The 15,105-nt window shown below is 40.8% G+C and overlaps 1 long non-coding RNA gene across 2 annotated transcripts in view; it reads right to left on the minus strand.

Moving 5' to 3' along the window:
• Nucleotides 1-3,626: 3,626 nt before the first annotated feature.
• The window catches only part of LOC112995179 (uncharacterized), a 28,114-nt gene continuing 16,635 nt past the window's right edge, over nucleotides 3,627-15,105 (minus strand). For both annotated transcript variants that reach the window (XR_003262117.2, XR_003262118.2), the window contains one exon: nucleotides 3,627-8,899. This is a non-coding gene — a long non-coding RNA (uncharacterized LOC112995179). The remainder of the gene's footprint in view (nucleotides 8,900-15,105) is intronic.

The raw sequence follows: 15,105 nt of genomic DNA on the forward strand, positions 1-15,105 counted from the left end.
TTTTTTGCAAAATATAATAATAAGTTTCTTCACTAGCAAAGAGATTTCATTATTAATGATAGGCAGGTGATGAAATTCTCATAAACTAAGACAAAGTTATAAATTTTTGTCACCATCTAATGCTATTATTTGGAGAATCAAATAAAATAATATTGTTTTAAGTCATCTAACGGTAAATAATTATTGATCATGTGATCTCATTCAATACTGTGCACTATATAAAATCTACTAATTACACCCAGTAGTATATATAGAGTCACATAGTAGCTGTTAAATGTACTGTAGGTGTGTGCATATGTATACACAAACAGACAAAAGAGAGAGAGAAGGACAGAGTATCTTAGTGTAGCCATATCATTATAAAAGGAATGTCTTTCACTTGGTCTGGTTATTTGTGTTTAACAACCTCAAATAGGCTAGTATTCTGCATTTATAGAAATCCTAGTAAAATAGTGTAAAGTGACATTGAAGAGGCCTGAAAGCCATCTACTCAGTTCATACTCTTATGGCAACACTTTATAAAAAGTTGAGTTTCATCAGCTCCTGAATTGAAAAGATTGATTTGCTTGTCATGTTGAACGGAGTCTAAAAGTAGTTTAAGGAACAATTGACCCTGAGCAGAGCTGCAGAAAAGTCTTCTGGGCATCAAGCAGAAACCAGCCCAAGATTTCTGAGATAACTCAAATTGTCTCACTTATGAAAAACAGCGACACAGTTCACTATGAACTGAAAGACTCAAGAGTATTTTCGTAATTAAGACTAAGAGAAAAGCTGCGCTAGAAGCTGCATTTACATAAATACAGTTAAATCTCCACTTGCATAAGCTTGGCAGAAAAAAAATCAATACAGATTTGCTTTCATATTATTTTCATTCTTATTTTCCCTTTTAAATAGAGTTCTTCAAACTTAACACTGGGATTCTTATGAAGGAAAGAGAAGGAGAAAGGAATGGGTGTTGACTTCTTACAGTGGGTGTGCATCATTGCCAGGGGTTACAGGCCCACATCCCAGCTTGCAAAGCTCACAGGAGGAGGAAGCAGAGGCTCCCTGAGGCCTCTGGTTAGTTAAAGCCTCTGGTACACAGGGAGGTTAAACTTGTACCACCTCTCTGCCCATGCACTCCCACAAATCACATGTGAAGAACGACTTCCTCCCAGAAAGGAAAACCTCATTTAAGTCAGTCCTTAAACACAGTAAGTGGTTTAAAAGTCTGTTTCTGCCCACCTGCCTTTCAGACAGTTTCAAACCCTTGAATTCCTGGACATACTGAGACTTCATCCTATGTGTCTGTGCTGAATATGCTCAGGTGTCTTCGCAGACATTTTCAAAGTCTTTGAAATCAGTTAATCCCAGAAAGAAGAGCCAAAGCCCCCAGGTTGTCCCTCAGTGCATTTATTTCAAGGATCCTGGCTCGGGATGTGGTACATAAGCTTCTCTCTCTCTTTCTCCAGTACAATATCCTAAACAATAGTAAGCCCAAGTGGTCCTGGCTCCCGGTTGAGGGGCTACTACTAGTGACCCTGTCTGTCTGTAGAGGAGTCGGAGAGAGGAGAGAGCACAGTCTAGAGGAAGAGAACAGGCAGAGCCACTGCGATTGCTGACAAACCAGCTGGTCACTCATGGAGTCCTTCCCTCTCCTTACAGTCTCTGCAACCCACAAACATGCACTGTGTGCTTCCTAAGCTATGTAAGCAGAAGTGAGACCTGCCTTGCAGTACAATAGGGACTTGGGTAGAGTAAATTCTTTGTGTGAAGTAGTCTCACAACAGCAACACCAGCAGCTGTTTTGAAAGGGTACTGTTTATTTCCATGAATACCTCTTTCCATGAATTCCTCTTCCCCAGATGTCTGAATGAGACTGGAAGAGGGGTACCTGGGCTTTTCCTGTCCTTTTCACCACCTAAGGAGTGCTGTACCATCCTGAACTGCTCACAAATCACAGAATCACATGATATCACAGAATAGCTCTGGTTGGAAGGGACTTCTAGAGATCATCTAGTCCAACCCCTCTCCACAAAGCAGGGTCAACTACAGCAGCTTGCCCAGGGCTATGTCCAGTCGCATTTTGAATATTCCCAAGGATGGGGATGCCACAGACTCTCTGGTCAACCTGTTCCAGCATTTGATCACCCTTACAGTAAAAGTTGTTTCTTATGTTTGGATGGAATTTCCTGTATTTTAATTTATGCCCATTGCCTCTTGTCCTGTCACTGAATACCATCAAAGAGAGCCTCTCTAAAAAAGACTCTGTCTTTTTATTCCCCTCTCATTAGGTACTTAGAAACATTGATCAGATCACCCCTCACTCTTCTCTTCTTCAGGCTCAACAGTCCCAGCTCTCAGCCTTTCCTCATATGAGAGATGCTCCAGTCCCTTCATCATCTTTGCGGCCCTTTGCTGGACTCAATCCAGTAGCTCCATGTCTCTCTCGTGCTGGTGAGCCCAGCACTGGACCCAGAACTCCAGATGTGGCTTCACCAGGGCTGAGCAGAGGGGAAGGATCACCTACCTCGACCTGCTGGCAACACTCTTCCTGGTGCAGCCCAGTAGGCTGTTGGCCTTCTTTGCCACAAGGGCACATTGCTGGCTCATGGTCAACTCGGTGTCCACTGGGACCCCCAGGGCCTTTTCTGCCAAGCTGCTTTGCAGCTGGTCATCTCCCAGTGTGTACTGGTGTGTGGGGTTGTTCCTCCCCAGAGGCAGGACTCTGCATTTCCCTGTGTTGAACTTTGTGAGGCTCCTCCCTGCCCATCTCTCCAACCTGTCGAGGTCCCTCTGAATGGCAGCACAGCCCTGGTGTATCATCCACTCCTCCCAGTTTTGTATCGTCTGCAAACTTGCTGAAGGTGCATCTGCCCCATAGTCCAGGCCATTAATGAAGAGGTTAGACAGCATTGGTGCTAACATCGACCCCTGGGGGATAACAGTAGCCACTCGCCTCCAGCTGGAGCTTGCACTACTGATGACAACCCGCGGAGCCCAGCAGTTCAGCCAGTTCTCAGTCCACCTCACTGTCAGCTCGCTTAGCCCATACTTCATCAGCTTGTCTATGAGGATGTTATAGGAGACAGTGTCGAAAGCCTTGCTAAAGTCAATATGAAAATCATCCACTGCTCTTCCCTCATCCACCAAGCCAATAGTTTTTTTGTATCAGCTGACAGTGCCGCACCTGGGAATAGGACAACTCTATATGGCCATTAGGGCCTTAGGGCTGCTGACAGACAGATTTGGTCACCCCAGTCTGGCACAGTTGCCCCATTGGAGCCGGTAAACCAAACGAATGCCCCACAAAAAGTTTAACATTTGACATAATAAAGAGCATCCCATCAGGAATAGGCCTAAGAAAAGAACATGAAGGAGATTTGTGGTGAACTGAAAAACATTTTTCAGCCAAAAAACACAGTTAAATTGAAATTTGAAAACCTATCCATTTCAATGAGATTTTCATCAAGAATAAAGTCAAGTGAAAACCATTTTGACAAGGCTGAAGTGTTTAGTCATTTCAATTAATTTAGATTTAAAGACCAGCTCAAAATATTATCAATATTACAGATCTTTACTAAAATAAACACAAACTTGTGCTCTCAAGTTAGTTATATCATACTCATGTTATATATATACATAATAGATATGTTATATATGTTCTATTTTATATTGGTTATACACTTATGTAAATCATTGGGGTGTTTTTTACATTTTAATCATTTCGCAATGTGGTATAATATCAACATATTTCATATCATAAAAACAAAACAAGCTGACGGTCCCAAAGTAATATTTCTTCTTCACATGGAAGGAAAAATGCTCTTGAAAACAGCCAAATTGCCTACAGACTTGAAATTCCAGATTCTGACAATTTTAGTTCAGGGGAGAAAAATCAATGACTAAAGAAGCGCAATTTGATTATTATTGTATTTATTGCTTTTCAGAAGGAAACAGGTTGTTTAGATCAGCTGGATCAGTGAAATAAAATGAACTGAGGAGCAGTCCCTGATCTATAAACGGAAGCTGTTCCAGTGGGCCAGACTCTGCTGCACATGAGTTACTAAGAAGTACGAAATGCCAATTTCAGCTGTTGACTGCCATCACAGTTACCTATTATGGACTGCCTAAAACACTTTAACTGTTCATTAAGTCCATTAAACTTAGAAGGTGAGGTGACTTATATGAATCCAGCACAAGTGCAAATAGAACATGTGAGTCACATGCTTCTGTTTTCAGACCATTATTTTAAATTTGGCTAATGAAGAACGAGTGCTTTAACATCAGTGCATTCCAAGGATGAGCTGTTTTATAATGTGCAAACCCAATCACCTCAACTGGCTGTGTTCCCACTGGCAAGGCAAAAAGCTGGCCATTAAATTGCTATATAAAGTGATAGTGTGACTGTTGGCAATGTTCAAGTTAAGGTTGTGTCAGCAATAGCCTTTCCATTACAAACCCCCATTTTTCAGGGGGTTTTATGCCTTGAGATAAAACCCAATTGTAATTCTTCATTCAGGGCCTCAGCTCACCAGTGAAGTTTTTGCATCCATCATGTTGTACCCCTGGTATTTTTTTCTTACTGATTCATTTTCAGTACTAAACACAAAATATTACAAAACAGGCACACATAAAGAATTGCAGCAAGCACAATAAGCAGTACTTCTACCATTTTTCAGGTTCTGAAAAACAAATGGGAATAAGACCTCAAACTTCCTGCTAGCAAAACTTACTTTTCACCTCAGGGTAACTGGCATGCATCAGCTATTCTAAGCTAAAAACACAGTGGAAACAAAATCTGTACCCTTGTGCAAAGTTATCTTGTGCATTTCCTTCACTGTAATTTTACCTCAGGCTACCTGAAATACACAGTACCCTGAGGTAAAACACAGCTTTTGCAGTAATAAAGACAAGCCCTAACTAGGACCCCAATCCCGCCAACTGTTAGAAATAGTTTTATTACAAAAGAGACATTAATAATCCAACATCAGGAGCCACGCATGCAGAAATGTTCACAGCCCCTATTAAAATGAATGGACATACTGCAGCATTTTTCCTTGTGTCCAGCATCAGAGAGAGTTTAGCCCTCTTAGCATTCAAACAGCTGCACAGAAAAATGCTGGCTGATGCGAGGAGCCACCTGGAACAGCACAATTTTGTTTTCTTATTTCAACTTAGATGATCTTTTGTATTGTCTGAGTAGACACCATAATGTTCTTAGATGGTGGTTAATTGGAAGTCAGTGTCAGAGTTGATAACTAAGATGTCTTTTATATAGCAACAAGTAAGATAAAGAAAAAAACTTAGATGAAAAGGGCTAATGAGAAAGAGAAAAACCTCTGTCTCTTCCATTACCTGCCATTGCATATCTGTCTAACTAGCTTAACTGCAGCACCCATGATGCTTCCAGAAGTGCCATGCTTCAGCACAAGTCTTTCAGGGCCAGATACAGTTGTAAAAACCACATGGATTTTTTTTGTCACCTTACAACTACGTCCAAACTAATCCATCAACTGCATCCCCAGGGGAGAGTTCTCCAAATGCAGGCTGCTTTTGCAGCAGTGCGAGGACCTGGGGTGTGCAAACTGCTCCCAGTTTGGCACAAACTTAAATGATTACACAAGGGAGAGGGCAACAAAATCAGAAGCATTATTTTTTGTGGCCTAAGTTTTAGCCCTTTCAATAGTTTACAGTCTGCCTATTCAAGCCACTTTATCAAAGTTACAAAAAGAACTACTGGAGAATTTTCTGTCAGTGAACAGCAGTTCCTGCAAGGAATATTTTAAATTTGATAACTGAGAGGGTTTTTTCCATCAAAACAATAAAAACACCATATTTTGCTCCAGGTTGGAATGAGTCCAATAAAAACACTTGAATTCTGTTTTGAAGCTGAGGCTGAGCAACTACATACAGCTTTATGCAGCCAAGTACTACCATAGTGTATATTCTAGCATGGGTCTCAATTTCTTTTGTTGAAACCCTTTCGTTTTCTATAAATAAATATTTCTGAAGCAAAGACTCAAAAGTCTGTACTGGTGAATGCGAAGAATTATTCAGAGAGAAACAACTCCAACAGACAAGAAAGAGATCGACTCTATAGCCAAGAGGTTTGTGCTGAGAAGAAACTGAAAAGAAGAAAGCAGAGCCCTAACAGATCAGTTCAACTCTTTTCTGTGTTAACCGGCTGTTGCTGAACTTTGACAGCCCACTTAGCGTTGCCCAGAAGAAGAGAGAGACCCTCATGTAGCTTATAAATTAATGACCTGACTCTTCCATCATTTATTCTTGTATCTGTATACACCGGTTAGTCCTGAGCCCTGCTGTGCTGCAGCTGCATACTTTGCCATTCTGGAAGATGCTACATGGTGCTGCTTCCTGTTTTAATTATTTCAATTATTTTAGGGTAGCATCAGCAACATTTGAGACACGTCTAAATAAGACTTCTCATTGTGAACAGCCGTAAGTGTTTAATGGGAACACCATCAGCACTGCAAACAAATACCCTGACCTTGAAAATTTTCAGAGCCAATGGATACAAGACCAAATACAAATATTTATTCAGAAGAAAATTTACTGCACTTGGCTTTATCATTCTGAGTTACCCACACTTCAATTTTCCTAAATATGCTGAGAAACTATGCTTTGTGACAGAAAGGAAAAGAGTAGATATTGTTGCCATGGAAACAAAAACATTTTTCTTCTGCTCCAAAAATGTTGTCTGTTAGAGACCCTTGAGGGAAAAAAATAACATGTGTATATAATTAATTTTACTCTCTGTCATGTTTTTCAGATTTCAAAAGATTGTTTCTGATAAGAGTTTCAAAACCAGAGATACTTAACCACAGCAGGAATCTTTATAGGCAATGGGGCACACTATTGGTAATGTAGTGAAGCAGAGGTGCATTTCTTCTTGCTATCCCCCGTGCTTCAGTGGAAATTTTGTCTCCCCACTTGGCTATTGCATTGGATAGGACATTCAGATAGGAGCTAGATCTGCATTTTATATTTTGGACTTAGAGCTATTGATGTACTGCTGTTAATCAGCCAAATAAAAATGAGAGAGATTTTTTATGAGTGGATAGACAGTTTGTTAAAATGCAGGTGATCATTGCTTATTCCCTGAAAGCTTTGCCAGCTTATTCTTTGTCAGACCATGCTCCTTCCTTTGTTCTCCATACAGATGACCCTGGAGCTTTATCCCTGTGGTAAGGCTCTAGTTTTCTCAGAAGATGCTGTCAGTTTTGACATTCAACAAATTTAGCATATTGCCACCAGTCTGGACATGACTACACTTCCCTTCATATCCCTCTACATGCAAAAAAGCACTTAAGCACCACCTCCATTTGGATGCTACTTTGGTCAACTTGATTTTTGTGCAAGAGGAGGGCTAACAGGAAATGCCTTATTTGAACTAACTAATATGCATATTCTTATGAAACTTTTTACTTTGGCCTCATGTCCATGTAGATGATGTTTGACTGCTGATGAAAAACTACACTGAAATATTCAAATACCTTCCACTGTTTCAGTTCCCTGTTTTGGAAGTAGTAGGTACTTTATACTCCTCTTATCTTTCAAGAGTACATCGTAGGTAATTATGTGATTTCTTATTAGCTTTTTGTTGATTTGAACTTATTTGGTATAGTTACTTGTGGCTGAGCAACACATGTTCCACCATCTCTTTGATTTTTTGCTAATTAATTGAAGAGTCTGATCATCCACTTCCAACTAAAGTACCCTCAATTATTTTTTTGTTTGGAAAATGATTTAGAGTTGAAACATGGCCCAACTAATTGCAAGACATAATACCACAACTGTACAATACTGTATGAATTAACAAATATTAATGCATACTTAACATCTATCCTAGATAACAATATTTATACACACACAGAGGATGCTGCTACAGGCTGAAATTAGAAGACAGCAACAATACAGTATATCCAAAGTCTGTATTTCTCTAGTAAAATCAAAGCAGCAGGAGGAATATATCCCTATCAGACCAACTCTTCAGTATCTGCTATGATAGTACAAGTTTCTAGATGACCATTATGACAACAGGGGTTGTGTTTTTAGCTACTGTCACTCATTTAACATTCAGTAGGAGACAAATGCTTTGACTACTATATCCACCTCTAAAAAAAAAGCCATATATTTTTTAATTTCTCCTGTTTGACATTCAAATGATTTATTATAGATTTGCCAGGCCATACAAACCAACACCAACTTGTATTGCAGGCACACCATCAATATTTAAGGGAAAAAAAGATGTTTATAAATACTTTAGAGCTGTTAGAAAATTAAGTGGTGCTATTTTTCTGTTTTCTGTCCATAATGTAAAGCTATCTGGTAGCATCAAGAGTCCAGCTGTACAGGCCTTGGAAAGAAAAAAATACACCACGTGTGACTTTAAACTTTCGAGACCTATTCAGAATACTGTACCCTCATCAAATAATTAAAAGTCACCTCCTCTTAAAATACATTAAGGTTTCATTTCTATGTGGATGGATATTACCACATCAGAGCTTCAATCTCACACTGGGGGAAAGGGTGATAATGAGGAGGGGGAAGCCATTCAGATAACAATAAAATCTATTCAGATTCATACCTTTCTCCAGCTCTTACAAAGAGATGGATATTCTGTTGAAGCGTAAACACTTCAGGCCTAAACTATCCAAAGTAACTAGCGATGGCAGATGCACCATTGGCATTGACACATCATTCAGACACCGTACTGGGAACACAGGTGCTCTCTGAAAACTGGGTGCTTTCAAGAAAAATGAAAAGGAAGCACTGAGACACTGAGGTACCCAAAAAGATGAGTTTGTTTTGAAAATATTCATCATGAGAGACACTTTCTAAAGTCTCTCATTCTTTCTTCTTTGCATGTGTCCTTTCTTCATTGCTGTGTCTGAAACTAGAAAAAGGAAAAAATTACTGTGAGTCCAGAATAATGTGTATATACACACATATTACTTGCACACATCCATATCAGTCAGCAGACTAGCTTTTAGATGCCATTTTGATTGCAGCCTATGCGGTAAGTAGCTCATCCTTTCTTTTTTTTCATTTTTGATTGAGGGCATGCAGGAGGTTTTTAGAATATACATTTACATGTAGGAGAGACACTGTGAATGGAAAATACAATTTTGATTCTGTTCTATTTAAATGAGTCCTGGCTGCAAAACAAGAGAATTCATTAGTTTGGTCCAGTGACAGAGACAAGAGTGAAATGAAGAACAAACATCCTTTTAATGGAGGAAGCTATAACTCAGTTTCTGGGACACATCTTTAAACCTGAAAAAAGAAAATAGCCAAAGGACCAGGATCATCTTGGATGAGTGAACAAAAGGATTTTGCATCATGCTCTTTGCAGCTTTTTTTCTTGCTCTGTACTTTTCAGCAGCAGAGAGTGAGTCTTACTCAGAGATTTCATTGAAAAGCCTACGATGATTTGCTTTATCTGTCATAGTCTCCAAAGACTCGAACTATAAATTAGATGGAAAGTAAGGTGTAACTAAGCTATTGAAGAGTTTGGGTGGATCGGCTTGGCAGGCACATGGGTGCAGCTGGCTCTCACGCCCCAGAAAGACATCTTTGACAACATTTCCATATCCTGAAAAGGTGCATCACTGAGTCATCTGGAGCAGTCCTCTGGCCATTTTAAGACTGCTCACAGCAGAGAGTTGCTGGGCTCCCCAGACTGGACCAAAACACCAGCCTGGTACCTGACACATACAGGGGACTTAGCCAGGGCAGTAACAACTACCATAGGGATTGCTATTGCAAAAGTTTAGTTCTGTTTTGCAGAAATAAAAATACTGAAGCATTGTTTCATTTTCAGAGAACACTTTGCATAGAAATATTGAGGATCTAGGGCTGAATCCCTCCTAGCTTTGACCATGCCAGCTTCAGTGAGGCTGTGAAAATGGCGATGCTGATCACATGCATACTCCGCTTCTCTGCACAGTGCTCTGTACAGCACTTCCTAATCTCACTGTAGTGAAGAGCAAGGATTGTACGTGGTTTTGTTCACAAGGACAATGTTATCAGTCCATGGGCATGCACTGTCAACTGCAAACTACAGTTGGTTGCAGAGATTTCTGCAGAGATAACTTTAAACAAGCAGCTAGAATATCAGAAGCAGCCTTATGTGGCAGCCCAGAGCTCAGTGCAGCCTAATTTTATGTGTTTAATTGTGTCTAGGTGGAATAGAAAGTAAAACTAGAGTTCATCAGATATATCCAAATGCCTCTTAATAAGCGCTACTTTTATCAATGTTTTTTCTATGCTTTTGCTTTGTGAACAGTACTTAGCTGTTCATAGTCCTTCAGAGAGAGGACTGACTGCAACTGTGAAGTAATCAGAGAGAGCAGTGACTCAGATTTCTTCCTTTTTACATATTCAAACCAAAATGCCATATGTTCACGACAGTAGTGGCTTATATGCAGGTACTATATTATGGGAAAATCAGTCTAATTGTCATACTTTAAAGAAAAAAGAAAAAAGAAAATTGTCTCCATCTTAACAAAGTGCTAAAGACATGCAAAGCTGATCAGCTTGAAATAGCTATCACATCTATCCCTATAGATCAGGGACGGTGCCAGTGCTGCAACCAAAGCACAGGCTCTGGAGCATCACTACACATACCAAGCTCTATGTCCTGCCAATTGCTGCGTGCCTGGCTGCCTTGCAGCCCACCTGCTGTGTGTCTAATAGCATAATAACCTATCCAAAATGTGGTGCCCCACATGTTCCCGAGGGTTCTTTGGAGGCTGCAGAGGAGCCAGGGCTCCTGGAGGAGCCAGGCTTAGAGGAGAGCCACCAGCATGCTTGGGAGAAACACTCTGGAGGAAGCAAAAGGGTCTCTGCGTTCTCTGTGCGCACACTCCTGGCTATGAAAGGAAGGGTTTAAAAATTTCTCTGCTCCTTTTGAGCATATATACACAAAGATAATAGTGCCTTGTGTTGCATTTGCATTTGCCAGCCTGTATCCTCTGTCTGGAAACTCCCCTTGCACTGGAGGCATTGCTGGAACCAGCCTGCTCATAAGCTAAAGAGCAAGCAAGAAGTGCCAAAGAGAGAATCAAGGAAAAGGATGTGGGAAAGACTAGAGAGGATCTCCTGCTGGTTTCCCATGCAGCACTCTCTGGAAAGACACCCTGGGCAATTCTGCAGGAGACAGAATAAATCTGGTAGTACCAGTGAGGCTAATTTCTAAGTTCATAGGTTCAAGCATGTGAAAGAAAATGGTTAGCTTCTAAATCAAAAAGCAAGAAAAATGGCAAAAGAAAATAGAAAATTCTTACACATGTTTTAGCCAAAGAAAATATGTGGCTATGCATCGTGGGCAGTGGGAATGGATGGGGTCTTTTAGATATAACAGAAATCAAGGTTTCATGTGGCCCATTGGAGATGGGGGTATAAAGGCAATTATAATTCCCTGAAGATATATCCTGAAACAAATCTTGGAAAATACTGAAACATGCACAAAACACCAAAGACACTTCCTACCCTCTTCCCTGGTTCTTGCATTTGTTCATGCCTAAGTTATTACAGCTCTCTTTCCTTCTAATATGCAATCCAGACCACTTGATCTAGGCACAAAAATCCCACTGACAGTAGGGTAGAACATGGCCAGTCATTTTTTATTGCAAATTGCAGAGTACTAATGGTTGAAGATTTCATGTTATTCCATCTGTAATTACTATATAATTTGCAGCACGTTAGGATATTACAGGAGGATTGTAGTGCGAAAGACAGAAATGAGTGTCTAGTGGCTATTCTGTAACAACAAGGAATTTACTGTGTAGGTCAAATTTTACTCTATAATTACACAGCTTTTTACATAGCAGCTTGCCTGCACCCAGTAACATAAAGAAGATACCAATAGCATATTTGTTGAGGACTGATACAGGTGTACTTGAAGCAGAAGCTTCTGAAAAGCTCTCCTCTAACATTTTCTGGTAAATTTCTAATACTTTTGAAACTCTTTGTTACAATTTGCATATTTTAAAAATAATCACATAATGTCTGATGATTTAGAGGGGATTGACCTAGATCGGCCTCAGTCTCTTTCTGTTCTAAAGTTTCTTGAAAGGATAATAGTGCTATTCTGAGAGCCGGAAAATGTATGTGTCTCATAGCCTGTGAAGAAAAATGCCTAAACAAAGTATCTTGTCTACTTTTATTTCCTTGTTTTCTCAATATGTCTTATCAGGAAGACTGCTTCAAAACAGGCATTGTAAATTCTGTGGATGCTAGAATAAAATACTCTGGGTCCATAGTTCACTCTCAGAAGATGAAAGAGCCCGGAGAATGGAAAGTCCAAGCTGCTTTCTCGATAGGCACCTCAGGAACAAAAGCAGTTCCATTCTGAAAGGTGCCAGCCTTACCCATGCTCAGCAGATTTATAGTTTTGTTTGTACAGTGAAATTTACTGATCATGAATATCTGAAGCCCTCAGCTCACCTTAAGGCACTTGAGGGACCCGAATGCCATAGAGAGAGCAGCACTCAGCAAGCGAGATGGAAAGCAATATTGCCAGGGAGGAGGCAGGCGTCCAGAGAGCTGGCGGGAGGCAGGAGAGGGGGGAAAATGAAAAAAAAAAACCACTCCGTGGGGAGCAGCTGTGGAATTGTAAATGATAAGGGGCCCGATTTCATCCTGCACTGAATCTAGCAGCATCTCCTCCACTGGTGTCTTTTGTAGTACGGATGGGATCTTGGGCTCTGAGGTGGTACCCAAACCTCCCGGAGGACCAAGGGCATCTCTGTGCATCTCAAACTGGAGATGAGGAAACATGCTGCAGCCAGAGCAACAATCTCCACCATTATGCCTTAATTATTTTATTGGTGCAGGGGAGAGTTGAGCACAAATAATAACCTGAGATTTGTGGTAGAAATCTAAAGACTTTCATGTGGTTTATAACCACACATAAAATATTATTGTCCCTCCATAAACTCTTGCAAAGGTTTGGCTTAAGTGATACCAAAAAAAACCCATATCCTATTACTTACTATAATTTTAGAGCAATGTAAAGTAGTATTGATCTGCTATAAAGCACTCTCCCACTAGATCACAATGCATCTTAAAAGGAGGATAGGTATCATTATTCCCACTTTAAAGAAATAGTCTAGTATTTTTCCCTATAAGGAAAGCTTAGAGAAAAAGAAACCACTGAATGGTAGTTTGCCTTTTTTCTCAAAGATATTAAAATTAGGTTAAATGAGACAAGGTTGACTCCTCCATTTTCTCTATCTTAAAAAAAAGGAGAGCAAGAGAGAACCCAGCACTAAACTTGTCTTCAGATATGCTGGTTGTCTGAAGCTAGGAGAATACAATAAAGAAGGATTATGGGACATGTGCTTCATTCTCATGCTTTCCCTTAACCTCCTGTTAGTAGTTTATACCTGACCAGGGGACTGGATTGAGGATAGTTTTTATGGCATTTCTTTCCCATTTGGGAGCCAAGATAGTTCCTCACAGAACATCATGTACAAGGCTGCACAGAGCTGGACACAGATGGTTTTTGCTCTGTAGTGCTATAGGGAGGAGAGAGAAGTAAACAGTACAACTCCCATCTTTTCCTTTTCCAGGTCCTTTGCACATTTTCTGTAAATCTGAGAGAGGGATCTGCTCTCAGGTAGGCAAGAGGGGTGACGGAGGGAGCTCTTTCTCCACTATTCCCAGCAAGATCCCCTGCTGCAGCAGCAGCGATGTTGTGGAACCTGCCTGGTATTTTGGGAGGCTGCTAAGGCCAGCGGAAAGCATAGGAAATCTCAGATCCTCAGCTCCTGCAGCTGTGCCAAGGCTTCAGGATGACTGTAGCCTTTCTCACATGCATTGGAAAGTAGGCAAATTTACCTTCCCAAAACAACAGTGGGAGGAGTATGATCCAATTGACCAGTCTTCGGTCAAGACCTCTCCTTTCTTACAGTAGTAGGGATTTTTGGTATAAAATGTCTTTCCAGCTGCTCAGAAAAGATACTTAAGGCCAAGTGTTCAGTTCTGTAACTGACACAAAACGACCTATGCACTCTATGCTATTTTGAGTTACCAAAGTCACTTAAAAATATGCTACATCACACCGATGCAGAAAAATCTGTATTTGAAAAGCATGAAAACAGCATGATCTGGAAAGTTTTCAGCTGCTTGTAAATTTAATTTGATTTTAAAATACTCATATGAGTGTTTCAAAGCAAAATTGAATTAAGCAGCTCTTCGGCCACACAGCTATGGAACAGCACCGAAGCAGAGAGCAACAATATGGTTCCTGTTCCAGTGGGGGGACGATCCCTCCTCGTGTGGCACCACATATTACGTACGTCTTGCTCCAAAGCCTGTGTTTACTCAGTGCCCCGATGCACACAATCTCATCCACTTGTACCAGCAGGGGAAGACTGGATCCGCAGAAGCTCTTACAGCAGTCTGAGATATAGCAGTTACATCTACGCTGTTAGATAGCTCCCCAGTACCCTCTTGGGTCCTGCTTGCTGGCATTACATGTGTGTTAGCTCACCCTTGGGCTGTAGCTCCCTTTAGAAATCCAGATGAGTTGCAGGAGATGGTTCTTTCTAGGGACTGCTTTTTAATACAGTAAGCACACAGCTTCGCCTCACAGTGTCCTCCAGCTCTACCCACTCTCAATCACTAACATCCCCACCATCCTTATACCACAGCTGAGGGCATAAAACATATGTCTGTGAAATCACGCCATAAAAAAGCCATTCTGGCATGCTGCAACACAGCCTTATCACTACTTATTATACCTATAACTGAAAACAAAACAAAAAAAATCCAGAAAAAATAATACCTTAAAGCCCAAGGTGCTGCATGAACACAGGCCAAATGCTAGGCAGTGTTGCTATGATCAGTCCAGTGCAGCGAGGAATAGTCCTGAGCAGCGTGGATATGAGTCCTGCAGTATCACTTGGCAAGAGATCAGCCGTTAGGATGGATGCCGTCAGCATGACCATAGCTATAACATGGATATGACCACTGTCTGCACTTTTGTCTTTCTAAACCATTCCATGAACAAGGACCACCTCACAGAGATGGACTGGCCTGACACTTGCCATCTTGATCAGAAAGTTGTTGTTCAGCTAAACAGGAGGCGGAGTG

The sequence above is a fragment of the Dromaius novaehollandiae genome, chromosome 3 (genome assembly GCF_036370855.1).
Source record: "Dromaius novaehollandiae isolate bDroNov1 chromosome 3, bDroNov1.hap1, whole genome shotgun sequence".
In the NCBI taxonomy this organism is placed as follows: Eukaryota; Metazoa; Chordata; class Aves; order Casuariiformes; family Dromaiidae; genus Dromaius; species Dromaius novaehollandiae.